We start from the raw sequence: 14,486 nt of genomic DNA, 5'->3' as shown, positions 1-14,486 counted from the left end.
TACTAGTAGTTTTGCAAAAAAACCACCAAGTTTAGAAAACTTTGTCCAAACACATTGTTTATGCTGCAAAAAAAGAAAACTGAAAGATAGCTTGGATAGCTTTTTCGACAGTTTCTCATAGTTTGTCACGGGACTCTCAGCCAACCAGCGGCATACACTGAACACACACGGATGCCAAGGAAGTGGTTTTCCTCCACTTCCTTCACACAGAATTGACTATTTTGTGATTTAGACAGAACAAAATACAGAGGCAGATACAGAAAAATCAGTACATTATATAATGCAGAAGCACCAAACAATTTAGGGAGACATGAATACCCTGGGTTGCCAAATATTCCAGTTATTCTTCATGAAGCCATTTGGCTACTCCCTCCGCTTCCTTTCCAGAACATGATTTTTTTGCCAGAACATATGTTGAGCCCTGTTCTGCTGCACTGTTTGGAATGACGAGCTCTCTGAAAATGCCAGTAGGATCTCTCGCGAAAGGAAAAGTGACTCTGCAAATCAGATACTAGCCAGGGAAGGATGAAATACAGATTTAATATCTAGTTGTGCAGTGCATCGCCTTTGTCATCATGGGCAAGTCACTGATTTCTACATGTCTCTGTTCCTTCTTGTCCCTTATCTGTCTATGTGACTATAATTTTAAGTCCTTACGGTCAGAAACTCCTGCCACATACATACATGTGCATAATTTTATGCAATATTACAGTTACAGATTTCAAAATACAGTAGTAGCTTGAGGCTGAAATCAAATCAGACATTGTTTAAGTACACAGGAAAGACATGACCTTTCCTCTCAATGCCCTACTCAAAGTTTTTCACTTTTATTACAAAAGAATTTGTTTTTAAATACAGACTTTAAAACAGACACCAAAATCTAATATCCTTGGCTGTATATTGCCTGGTAATTTACCTTTTAATGCAAATTCAAGGTACGATCTTTGAACACATAAAAATTTAGGGTAGAGGACCCAGTTGTTCCAGAGACTGTTTCTTCTTTGTCCTGTCACAATAACTGCCATATTCAGTTAAAATGCTCTCAGCGTTATATACAACTATTTATGCTTCTGGGAAAAAATTAAAAAGCCTACGTGCATGGCCTAAATGATGGGAAATTAAATTTATGCCATTAATTCCAAAGTAATACACATCAGAGAAGAAACTTAAATTGTTTTTACATATTCCAGACATCTGAATTAACTGAATTAATCAACAGAAGCAGTCTTTCTGCTTTTGCTGCAGGCCTCTCGGTGAAGCACATCAGTGTGACTGTGTGATGAGAAACAGTCGTAAAATGTCAATACAAAGGTGCATTATGTTAAGATTTAAAAAAAGCTACAGAGAACCACACTGCAAACATCATTGCTCTTTTATATAAATTAGTGATTTAAAGTGCAATATTATTGCCACATTTTAGAAACCACGTCAATCACTTTTATTACTCTTCTTTGAATGCCCCCCTGTTGAAAGAAAACCTTCTGTATTGAGAAAATTCCATAGTTACAGATAAGGATGCAGACAATTACAGACATATGGATTAAAAATCAATAATGCCAATTCAAAACAAAAAAATTAGGGAAAGTAATAGAAAAAAGAAAGGTTTGTAAATGAAAAAAGAATACTTTTCACACGATGTGTGTCTATATGCCTATCAACTTCAAGAAGCTGTTGAGAGGAACACGTTAATAAGATTCAAGAAGGGATTGGACTGGCAGATTTTTATTTTTTTTATTAATAAAGTTAAATAGCTGCAAAGGAACACTCTGATATTTAAGTTTTGAACTTCATAACATCCTATGTGTATTAGGCTAAGACCTATAACTTGAGCAGATTATTTTATATTTGCCAACTGCATATTCTTACAATATCTTATGAAACACCTACTGTTGTGGTCTCTACAAAAATACAGGGAACTAGACAGAGCACTGCCTCGATCTACAGAGCAAGTTCTGTAACCCTGCTAGAAGACTGAGCTGATATCCAGGCTTAAAGACAATCTCAGAAAAGAACACACTGGGTGAAGGGACAGTGACACTGCAGTGTCCTTGCCCTGTTCCTCTGCAACATTCAAAGTCTTTTTCCCCATGGGAGGGGTTGCTGCTGAATAATCAACTCTTTTTAATTTACTTAATATTGATGAAATTGTTTATAGAAGATAACCTCATCGTGTTTTTGATAAATTTTTTAAATAGTGCTTAGATACCATCATGTACTTACGTCTCTTGTAAGTCCTTACCATTGTTGCTCTTTAATGAAAAAGCAATGGTTCATTAGATAAAGTGAGTGACTTTATCAGTATTCAAGCATCAACCAACTACAATTTTCAGTTGTTTGCAATTTCAAGTCAGCTTGATTTGTTTGCATTATAATACACGCAGAAACAGAGATACGCAACACTAACATACTATCTAACTACTAATGATAGATTTGAATTGCAATTGTATAGCCTTTATTAATCATCCCTGCACTAAGCCAATACATTCACACCTCTGGAGAGGCTAAGGACTCAGCAACCTACTTTTTCAAAGTGGGGTAGCAAATGATGTAAGAGCATGTGTGCAATCTGTAAATTTAAAATATAAGTTAGTTTACTCTTTATTATCACAGATTCATAGAATACCAGGTTGTAAGGGACCTCAAGGATCATCCACTCCAACCTTTCTTGGCAAAAGCACAGTCTAGGCAAGATAGTCCAGCACCCTGCCCAGCTGAATCGTGAAAGTGTCCATGATTGGGGAATCCACCACCTCCCTGGGGAGATTATTGCAATGGCTCACTGTTCTCAGTGTGAAAAATTCCTCTCATGTTCAACTGGAATGTCCCCAGGAGTAACTTGTACCCATTACCCCTTGTCTTTTTCATGTCACTCCTTGTAAATAGGGAGTCTCCATCTTCTTTGTAGCCACTCTTCAAATGGTGGAACATGGTGATAAGGTCTCCCCTAAGCCTTCTTCCTTATTTTCTCAAGGCTGAACAAACCCAGTTCTCTCAGCCTTTCCTCATACGGCAGACCTCCCAGCCCTTTGTTCATCTTGGTGGCCCTTAGTATGTTAGTTTTTGCAAGAACAATTTGTAATAGCATCAAGCCTGTTCTTCATTGAAAGGAAAATAAGCTAGTAACTGAACAAAATGGGTATAAAAGTAGATAAATTAATTTAAAAGACTCTGTAAGATTGCATTCCCTTTGCATTCCGTTTACATTTTAAATCATGGTACTGTGGAGTAAATGGTTCACCAAAAATTTATTGGACATTGGTTTTACATTGTTTTTTAATATGAACCACTTTCTTAACTTCATGATCTGAGTATCTTTTCTTCTATTGCTGCTAAACAAAAATAAGTGAATTATCAAGAGCTCAGAAAAAAGAAAGAGGAAAGAGAGCTTGTTAAGATTAAATTGTTAATAATGAAGCTGTAGAAAGATGGCTGGCTGAGAAACTGAGATTCCATTAAACTTTCATTTCAAATCCATCATATGACAGGTCGGAAAGAGGCCCCCCCATAAAAAGGGAAAATGTGCCTCTTTTATGTTTTGATCACCCTGCAGCTACCACCTCAACTCTGCCCCCTGAAGAATTTTTATGGTGCTAATATTTTTAGCCAAAGCATGAAAGATTATGTAAAGCTTTACCGTTAATTCCTCATGAGGAATTCCTCATACAGTCTGTAGCTGATTTCATCTATCTTTCATCCTGGATTAGCTTCTTAACTACAACTGTGTTGTTTACCGTGGCCTTCAGGAATGTTTTGCACTAGAGATATGGAATATTTCAGGATACAAACTCTGATCAACACTTCTGCTTGGGCTGCAATTCTAAGGCAAAATCTCAATAGGCCATATATTAAGACTTGCACTTCAAATATCTGAAGAGTACCAATTAATTTTTTACAGTTCAGCTTACAGCTCTCCTTTTAAAGCTGTTTTACAGCTCCTGTCTTTCTGTTGAACAATTCTATACAGCCTCCCCTGTAACTTGAAAACAAAATTGCAAAAGACCATTCCAATCAAAGGTGGTTGACGCAGTGGTGCAACAGTGAAGTTCTGTAAACAATGAACGTGCATCCACTTTCAAGGTCAGTATTTCCAGTAAGAAGTTATGTTTGATGGTTTGTAAGAGAAGCTTTTATAATCCTAGTTTAAACTATATCACTGCAATCAGAAAATTCAGAATTCATTTCTCCATTAGTTTAAAGATAATTCCACTACTGTAGTTCCCCTTTTATTGCATTTTTCAGTCTTGCCAGCTTTCTCGATTGAAGCTCCCAACATGCTCCAGCTCCTGAATATTAGCCACTTCTTCATACTCTCAAGTGAATTTTTTTTAAAAAAACAACAAAACCTACAAAAAATTTGTAACACTCAGGACTAGAAAAAACCCCAAAGATTTGACCTTAGTATATGTCAAAGCTAGGCTACGAGTGAAAAAAGAAACTCTATTACTATTACCGTGAAAAACATCATCCAGCCTGTATCAAAGTCGTCTTTGGTTAACGCTGACCAGAAAGTCTTTCTAGCCCTTCTCAACTCTGAAAACAAAACAGCTGGAATTTGGCCATCTTAAGGTGATTCCCTGCAATATAATAAATATTAACTTGAACAATAAAATAACTCGCTCTCTGTCATGAACTGTGTGTGAAAATAATTGCCTTGATGAAAGGAAGATGTCACGATTCAGTCACAGTGAGATAACGGTGAGTCAGTAATAGAGTATCACATGTACAGATCCACTGCAGAGGGTAAAGAAATACCTCTATATGAAAAATCCTAATATACTTCCAGCTACCAAGTTAAGTTTGAACAAAATTGGTTTTCCAGATATTTTTAAGTAACCTAAATTAGTAACAAGAATCATTAAATCTACAGACTTCTGGAACTTTTCATTTCATAGTAAGTTCACATTACGTAAGAAAAGCCTCTTCTTGTGGCAGTTTCCTAAGCTTTGTTTCTGGGAAAAGCCCAAAACATTTGCCTGTGGAAATTAAAGTTTGCATAAAGTTGATGTAAAAATACATTCAGCTTGAGCTACAGGGCAAAGGCTCGTATCTCATCTTGATTTATCTCATTATTATTATTACATAATACAATAAAAACAACAAAAAGAAAGTGAGCAATCAAATAGGAACAAATGGCAACTGCCTCTGTAAGAAACGTAATTTACAGTGTATTCATGTTAATGTGTCAGGTATTGCCACCATTACCCATGTGGAATTGTTACATACCATCAGATAACACCATTTAAAGATGCTCCAAAATATGAAGAGAAAAACAGTCTCTGTTTCATTCAGCTTACTTAAATACTTCTGAATATTGACAGAAAAAAATGCCAGGAAAAGATCCAAGTACTTGCAGTAACAGTAATAATTAATTGAAAGTAAAATCAATAGCTTAGCATTAAATACTAATATGAACATTTTTACACATGCCAAGAAAAAAACCTGAATTTTTTAGATAAGTGTTGAGCATGAGTGAATGACTTAAAATCTAGCAAATTGCTTTTGAACATGTACTACGAAGGTGCTAGATGGTTTTCAAGGGCAACAGTTCTGGGTAGCAGAGTATGTACAGGGAAAATATATAGTGAAATTTTGGAACAAACCATTAGTTTGGATTTGAATTTGGTGGATGGGTAAGAAAAGCAACAGTTTCACAGAACTATGCGAAGCCCAGCTATCTGAGCAACTTCTACAACAACTACCATTACCAATTACAAGACTGCAAAGTACAATAAACAGTTTTCTTTTTATTTATCTGCATGTTCCTCAAACGTAGGTTTTGATAGGTCATTTATGTAGATGTTTAGGTTTAGTCTACCCAATGTTAAACACACCTTATATTATATAAAGCATGTCCTGTCTGGCATTGCAAATTTATAAAATAGGTGTGAAAAGCTTTGTATGATCCAGAAAGAATATGCATGCACCATTCTCAGCACCTGGGCTTCACAAAACTGGAAACCTCCTGATCCATACAAGCAGTCTGATATATTTAGTAAACTTATTGCTGAATGACTCCTATTTTAATAACCACTTCATATCTGAAGAGAAATATTTCACTTGTGGGCCTAGTGCCTCACTATCTGCAGTACATTTTTGCCCAAAATGACATAGGCAGAGTACCAATAATAAAATGAAACCTCTCAAACCTGGCAACAGCACTAATATTGAGAGTAATACAGTATATTTATTTTCTGTCCTAAGGCTTTTTTGTCTGGGAGAACAGTGTCCTAAGTCCTACCTAATTGCTTCACAAACAAGATAAAGTCTTTAGCCAGACAGAATCAAAGTTATTTCCCATATATTAAACTTATTAAGTGTCCCTCATTTGGATCTGCCCCAAACAGAGAGAGGCAGAGAGTAGCTCCTCTCTTCTGGGAAGAGGACTGCGTGCGTGCAACTGCCCTCAGTGGGAGACACAGGCAGGGCTTGTGCTGACGAAGTTAACTGCAAATGTCTCACTGGTAATTTAATCCAGGGAATCTTGACAAGCTGCAGATGCACTCAAGGTGCAAGTCAAGGATTGATAAAACATGGTAAAAAGTTATTCGATAAATTTCCTCAACCGAGGCAGCGAGCAAAGGGGAATGGCTGAGCTGCATGGGGCTCTCAAACTGCATTTGTTTTGCAGCTGCCAATTTAACCAAAGCATCTGATGGGCAAAGTGTAGCAACTGTCTTATTTTTACACCTCAGCACAACTTTTACTTGATATATCACATTTGGAGCATATTTTTTGTATTTTACTTTAATAAGCATTATTTTTTTAAAAAATCTGTTGCTGTTTAAGTTGAATTCAAGTGTAAGAATGGTTTGGCTAAACCAGTTTTCTTTAGAACACTGCCTTCCCAGCATGTTTAAAGAAACTGCCCAGACACAGCTGCAGTAAATGATGTCCCTACTTCTGAATAGGCACGACGATGAAAGTGAAAGAACACGCAAGCTTTACTATTTGTTTTTCCTGTATGAAAATACTTTCTGTGGAATTTTCAGAGACAAATCTGGAATGTGCACACATCGGATTATACAAATCAGTGCAGAATGGTGCATCTTGTACCACTGAATCACAAAGGTACCCTTTGGTGGCACGTCCTGTGAGCTGAGCCAGCCCCTTTCATGGTGAAACCTGTGCACCCTGTGGTGCTGGGGAGCGGGACAGCTCAGGAGGCATGGACCTGGGGGTTGCTGGAGAATTCCAGCACCTGGTTGGCATCACACTGGCCACTAACTCTGAGGAGCTCTCACTGAGCCTGCTGGCCAGCTGCCGCACCACATCTCCAGCTCCTGACACCACTGGCTACTGCTGAATGCGTATGGGTTGGAAAAGTCTCTCTCTAAAAGTACTTGAAGACAACTCAGATATTTCTTTTTACAAAAAAACCACAAACCAATCTTTAAAAAAAAAAAATTACATTTTTTTTAAAAAGACAACTATAGTTTTAAAAACTATAGCTTGCCTTCATGCCTGTCAGCCTTGCAGTATGGAATACACAATATGTTTTAAGTCAATAAAGAAAGAGCATACCGACCACAATCTAGAAATGGTGCAAGTCATAGTATTTAGCTACAGGCTACTTAAAGTTTCTCTGATGCATAAAGAGAAAAAAATGCCTAGAGACTCAGTAATCTACAGTTTTAAAATAATGAAATATGGATTAGCTCAAACAGATTCTCTGAAATAAGTCCTTTCCAAAAGCACAGCTATTTGCTGATTATTAACACACCTTAGTTACAGAATATTTAGGAGAAATTTGGCACACTTCTTGTGAAGTCAATTATGTATTATTTGCCTCTGATCTTTTGAATTCAAACTCCTATTGAGGTCATGGCAAGGCTCCCACAGGACTCTGAGATTAATTCAAGAAATCCTAGTAGGGCTAAGAATCTCATAATCAGCAAGAATCAAATGATGTTTAATAGTCTGATCCTACAGAACCATTATTCTAGAGCCAACTCAGGATATTAGAAAATGGTCTGCAGTTCACTGACGGGGCCCTAAATTTGTATCAGATTGTGTATGCTCAATCTGAAGAGAGCATCTCCGCAGGTGGGACGCCTTCATCTCTTGCACTGTATTGGGATTTTTCACTTTTCACCTTCCGTGACAACAATGGGGCATCTTCTAAACGCATAGTTGAGACAAAGCCTTGCTGAGCTTTCAACCATTCTGGAAGTTCAAAACCATTACTGGTAACTTCAACAATGTCATAAAGGACCCACTGGGAAGTACTAGATGACTTTCCATAATCCCAATGCAGAAGAATACCTTCTAATACAAACTTTAGGACAAAAATACCCTGTGGATACCTGTGATGTTCAGCAGTCCAGGGAGGACCAGAAGCAAACATAACACAAAAGCATAATACAACTTTTCATGTGCTTTTTAGATCCTGACTGAAACCAAAGCAAGCTGGACCCTGTGTTTTCTCCAGTCCTTTTTTCAAAGCCAAGGAATCAAATCTTCTGCACAAGTATCCATACTTGAGATACTTAATCATATTTGGATGTGGAAAGCATCTGTAATCTTGTATCTGTCTTTCTATACGGTTACCCAAAATAGTGTAATATAGAACCCTATCCTTACAAATCTTAACCATTTTTCACCTAGTAGGAATTTAAAAGTCTACTTTTTAGATAACCAAAAAACATCTTTCCTTACAGCTTTGCACAGCTTGGTAACATGCTTATTTCCCAAATATATTGTTGCATGCTATCCATGAACTGAGCAGCAGTCACAAAAATGCCAATTATGTATGACACATAGCAATTGCTTAAATATTTTCATAGTACAAGAGTAGATAAATATGGAGATACAAATACCAGATTTGCAATACTATTATAAGGAAATTATAATTAAAGTATACTATTATTCCAAGGAAAGACTTACGCAGTTTTCTTTCTTATCTAAAATATTAACAGAAGACTTCAAATCAACATTAGGTTCTTCAGTATAATCCTGCTCAAGGAGTTTTCCTGATAGTCTGCTTGGGGAGCTCTCATACCATATCAAAGAAATTCTGCTTCACATAAGAATAAATTTGAAACAGTGAATTGCATTAAACCAATTTTGCCAAGTTTGTCCTGAGGCTTTACTTTGGCAGGTTTTATCCTTCCACAGTGACACAGCCAAAAAAAGCCAGTACAAGAGCTTCCTGCTCTGCTTTCTTAGTTCTAATTTACTGTTGTTCCAGTTGTGAGGGAACAGATATCTGCTGGATGCATTGCCTGATGATTAAAAGAGCCTTTTTTAAAAAATGTGATCTAGTAGATTTGTATTGATTTGAAGACTGGGCACATAATTTTTAGTGCTAGAATGGAAATAGATTACTTAATGGTAAGTTAGAAGAGGTGGATGAGAAATCAATTGAGGTGATGGAAAAATCTGTCTTCAACCTTTATTTCTGATTGTAAGATGGCTTTTCTGAATCTGCAGTTTTGTACTGCAGATCCAGTTATGTTATATATAGAGCTCACAAACCAATCTTCTTTACTAATACTAGAACAGTGTGCTGGAATCCAATTTTCTCAGAGCTCATTTACTTTTTGCCACTCGTCTTCCTAGGTCACTTTTCTACAATGCATCCAGCAGGCTTCATGAAAAGGGCCGTACTCATTCTACTTCAGCTTCAGGGCAATTTCCTTTTCTGGATTTCATGCAATCACCAAGTGCTGAGACGTTGGGAATGCAGTTGCTTCCAAGGACGTGCTTAAAATAAATAACGTTTGTTACGACCGTTCTTTAAGACCTCATCCTCCTCCTGTCTTATCTATTTCATTTAACCTTGTTTGTGATCCAAATAATCTTACAGTGTTTTAAAATACTTCTCTGGACATGTCCTCTAGTATTGATACATTTTTCTTTTGTGTTTGACTATTTTACAAGCAAGTCCAATACTAGTGAATTGATAAAGCTAAATTACAAAGGCTTTTTATGCTGTGTCAGCTGTATGCTGTGATCAATCTACATTTCAATTCTGAATTATACGCAGAGATGTGTCAGTGATTGCAACACTGCATTCAGAGAAGACAAGTTATTGTCAACTTTTCCAATGGTTTGCTGTCTGGAGGAGACACGCTGTCTCCTAACTTTTCATTTTAGATTTTCTGGTTACCATTATAAGCTCCCCTGCGGCCCACTGTTAAAAGCGGTCTAAAAACAAACAACTGATTGCCCTTTCTAGACTCTCTCCAGCTGTACTACATGGTAAAGCTCACCAAACAAAACCACATAAACACCAAAATCCAAATAATATTACTTTGGCACAAAATGAGATGTTTTGCCGTGGTATCAGAACCTTAGTACCTTTGGTCTGACTCTGAAAAATGTAGACTGAATTTGAAATTTCATTGTGTCAAAATAAAAATTTGAAAATATTGTTTCACAAACATCAGTCGCATTCCTGAAAGAGCTGTGGCCACAAGCACTAAATGAATTTGCCACAGATGCACACATTATTTCACCCTGCCTCAGCCTTTTGTTGAACTTCCTACTTTTTGGCAGGTATTTCCCAAGTTTTAATTACAATGGTAAAACAATTTTTGCTTCAGTTGTGTAATTATCTTTTTTTCTCTCCATATATCGATCTCTAAATCTCTAAAGCAGCAGCATGAGTGAAGTTTCACAGTAAAATACTGCTGTCACTATAATTTCTTTATTTCATGATAGTTCTGAGATTGCTCTCAGAGAAAGAAGTTTAATCTTGCTCAGAGCTCCTCACGTGCCTGTTCTTGCAGATCATCTCAGGCAACAAATCCCACTATAGCTTTCAAAAATATCCTGATTTTTTTTTTCTACCTGCAAAAAGAAAATACTCTTTAGGTGCTTAGAGGTAAAGGTTTTACAGTTACTCATTGCAAAGAGAAATGCTCTTTTTCTGCCACTGCAGCAAACAGTCATTTTCCTCTTGCAGTATTCATTAAACTATTGCTCTCCAATTTCCCCCTGCTGATGCAGCTCCCTCTTCACTTAGTTACGCCTGTTCCTTCTTTCACCTCTGACTCCAAAAGCCATGTTGATGCATCAGCACCAGGAAAGTGCTGAGGCAGCAAAGCTGAACAGATAATTAACTACTGCTGCAATAAATAATATGGGCTTTGAGAAACAAAACTGATCTATCAAATAGCCATACGATCTATTCAGGCCCAGACACTACAGCAGGTTCAAAGTCTCGACAGCTTCGATAAAATCTCCAAACAAATTTCAGATTCCATCTGCACGTTACAGAAACACCAAAATCCAAATAATATTACTTTGGCACAAAATGAGATGTTTTGCCGTGGTATCAGAACCTTAGTACCTTTGGTCTGACTCTGAAAAATGTAGACTGAATTTGAAATTTCATTGTGTCAAAATAAAAATTTGAAAATATTGTTTCACAAACATCAGTCGCATTCCTGAAAGAGCTGTGGCCACAAGCACTAAATGAATTTGCCACAGATGCACACATTATTTCACCCTGCCTCAGCCTTTTGTTGAACTTCCTACTTTTTGGCAGGTATTTCCCAAGTTTTAATTACAATGGTAAAACAATTTTTGCTTCAGTTGTGTAATTATCTTTTTTTCTCTCCATATATCGATCTCTAAATCTCTAAAGCAGCAGCATGAGTGAAGTTTCACAGTAAAATACTGCTGTCACTATAATTTCTTTATTTCATGATAGTTCTGAGATTGCTCTCAGAGAAAGAAGTTTAATCTTGCTCAGAGCTCCTCACGTGCCTGTTCTTGCAGATCATCTCAGGCAACAAATCCCACTATAGCTTTCAAAAATATCCTGATTTTTTTTTTCTACCTGCAAAAAGAAAATACTCTTTAGGTGCTTAGAGGTAAAGGTTTTACAGTTACTCATTGCAAAGAGAAATGCTCTTTTTCTGCCACTGCAGCAAACAGTCATTTTCCTCTTGCAGTATTCATTAAACTATTGCTCTCCAATTTCCCCCTGCTGATGCAGCTCCCTCTTCACTTAGTTACGCCTGTTCCTTCTTTCACCTCTGACTCCAAAAGCCATGTTGATGCATCAGCACCAGGAAAGTGCTGAGGCAGCAAAGCTGAACAGATAATTAACTACTGCTGCAATAAATAATATGGGCTTTGAGAAACAAAACTGATCTATCAAATAGCCATACGATCTATTCAGGCCCAGACACTACAGCAGGTTCAAAGTCTCGACAGCTTCGATAAAATCTCCAAACAAATTTCAGATTCCATCTGCACGTTACAGAAGAACATACATCTTTGGCTTCTATCAGAAGAGGATGGAGGATTTCCCCATATTTTTAATACAGCTTTCCCTGAGAAGTATTAATAATAGCTAACTGAAACAGAACCACCTTAGCCAGTCTCCCCTTCCTCTTTTGTTTGGTCTTTTTGATGAGAAGAGAAACAAAATGAAACAAACACACTCTCTGAGTACTGCATTCTCACACTTCAACTTCTGATACTTTGGCACATGCAAGTATCAGAATAACAGAACACACATACAGTGATATAAGGCGTGACATTTGTGAAATATGTGATTATATGGCATTTATTGTGCTTCAGTGTCGCTATTGCTCTCCCACACACCATATTCAATCCCACTGGGGAACAGTGAGCATCACTGAAATTTTAACCAGGGATGTTTTGAAAACAGATATAAATAGTTGTGTCATTTAATCAGGGGATTTATTTAAATCTGTTCACTCACCCAGCTGGTAGAGTAAGACTGTAAATATATGACTGTATACAGGCTGGAACTTTTGAAATAGGAGTTCATGAAGCAGATTAGATTATGCAAGTAAAAAGTTTAATGAAAGCAGAATTTCAGCATTTTGGCAATTCTTCTGCTGCAGGGCATAAGCACTCCTTACAAATTGCATCTTGGGTTTCATTTTCAGGTTTATTTTCTATTATTGCTTCCCCTCTTTAAAATTGCTCTAATAAAAAGCCTTTTTTCCATTTTTCAAACAGCACAAAAAGAAACCTGCTTAGTCCTCTAAAGCATGATAGGCTTTATTAAAGTCAGGAAAGTGTGGAGGCATTAATGGTATGCTGTTAACTATACAGGCAAATGTTGCTCTACGTCAGGATCTCAATAACCGCTACCACAATTAAAGACAAAACAATCCAATTCTGCACCAAGGGTGTTTCGATTCCAAATTTGTATCAAAGTGTATGGACTGCAATGATTAAAAATAACCTGTAAGAAATAACATCACTCCTAAACACAGTAATTGTATTTTATGAGTAGTGTATTAGAGTCAACTGGAGGGGAAGTAAGACAGAAGTTATCGAAAGGCCAGCACAGTATTTGTTGAAGGTAAGAATCATTCCAACAATCATTCAAAATGACCATGTTTCCTATTGAATGTAGATGATCTAAACTAAAAGAACTTACACAATCTACAAAATGAGTACACAATAAAGAATTATGAGCTTTTCTTTTATTTTCACCAGGTCATTCTCTGTAATTATATTCTTCAAATACATTTTATTAAGTACTATTAAAATAATCTATAGAAAGCTCATTCTCTTTAAACTTGCACAGAAATTTCCCTCGAGTTGAAAGCATAGGAGGATATGACTGAATTCCCAATTCCACTAAAGCCAGTGTAAATATTCTGCTGTTTTCAATAGTATAGAATTTTACCACTGCTCAAAACACTGAAGAAAAAGGAGAGAAGGGCTGGCACTAAAGTAAACTGAGTGAAATGAAATGGGGAGAAGATAAAGGACAGCACTAAAAAACAGAGGAATGGAGTAAGAAACATGCACGTCTTGTATCTGTAGAGAAACTATGCAAAATGCATACACAGTTGCACACCTACAATTCTGTTTTGGGAAATGCAGCACCTCAAGAGAACTCTTGTCGTTCAGAAGGACACAGGAAGTGAATAACACACAGAATAACACACATATAACTCATAATTGTGGGGGGTTTTCTATACAGACTTCAAAAAGTGTTTTCACATCCTTAATTTCTTCCTTTAAAGAAGGCAGGGCATAACCAAGGTTAAGTTTCCAAGTGGCAGTCTCAGAACTTCAACTTTTATAAGGTCTTACCCCAATGAAAAAGCACGGCTTGAATTTTTAGCAACATCTCTCCTACCATAACTCAGTACCATGGGGAAATACTCTCCCCTGGCAATCGCCGTAAGCCAAGTATTTAGAAATAACAACCAACGCTCAGGAGCAGCACTCTCCAGGAGGGACACGCTTCCAACGTAGCATGTGATATTTTAGCTATGCAGCTCCCCCTGAACCTGCAGATTATAGCCTTTGGCTTAGTTACATAATTTCAGCTAGAATCTGGTTCTTATATTTCAGGAGTTGATGGGACTGGCTGCTAATGGCTCTGAAGGTGATAGCTGAGCCTTCTGGCACCGCTCAGCTGCACATTAGTTACCCCAGCACAGAAACTCAGCACACATTTGGCATAAGTCCTGCGGGTGGATAAATGCAATTGAATTATCTTCTAATCTAGACACTACTTCAGTCAGAAGGGCCAGATTAGT

General features: G+C 37.1%; 1 protein-coding gene across 2 annotated transcripts in view; it reads right to left on the bottom strand.

Annotated features, from left to right (window-relative positions):
* The window catches only part of THSD4 (thrombospondin type 1 domain containing 4), a 346,399-nt gene that overhangs the window by 33,496 nt on the left and 298,417 nt on the right, over nt 1–14,486 (bottom strand). The window lies entirely within an intron of this gene.

The sequence above is a fragment of the Calidris pugnax genome, unplaced genomic scaffold (assembly GCF_001431845.1).
Source record: "Calidris pugnax isolate Ruff unplaced genomic scaffold, ASM143184v1 scaffold70, whole genome shotgun sequence".
Classification (NCBI taxonomy): domain Eukaryota; kingdom Metazoa; phylum Chordata; class Aves; order Charadriiformes; family Scolopacidae; genus Calidris; species Calidris pugnax.
The sequence above is the reverse complement of the archived record's forward strand: the minus strand, read 5'-3'. Positions and strand labels throughout refer to the sequence as shown.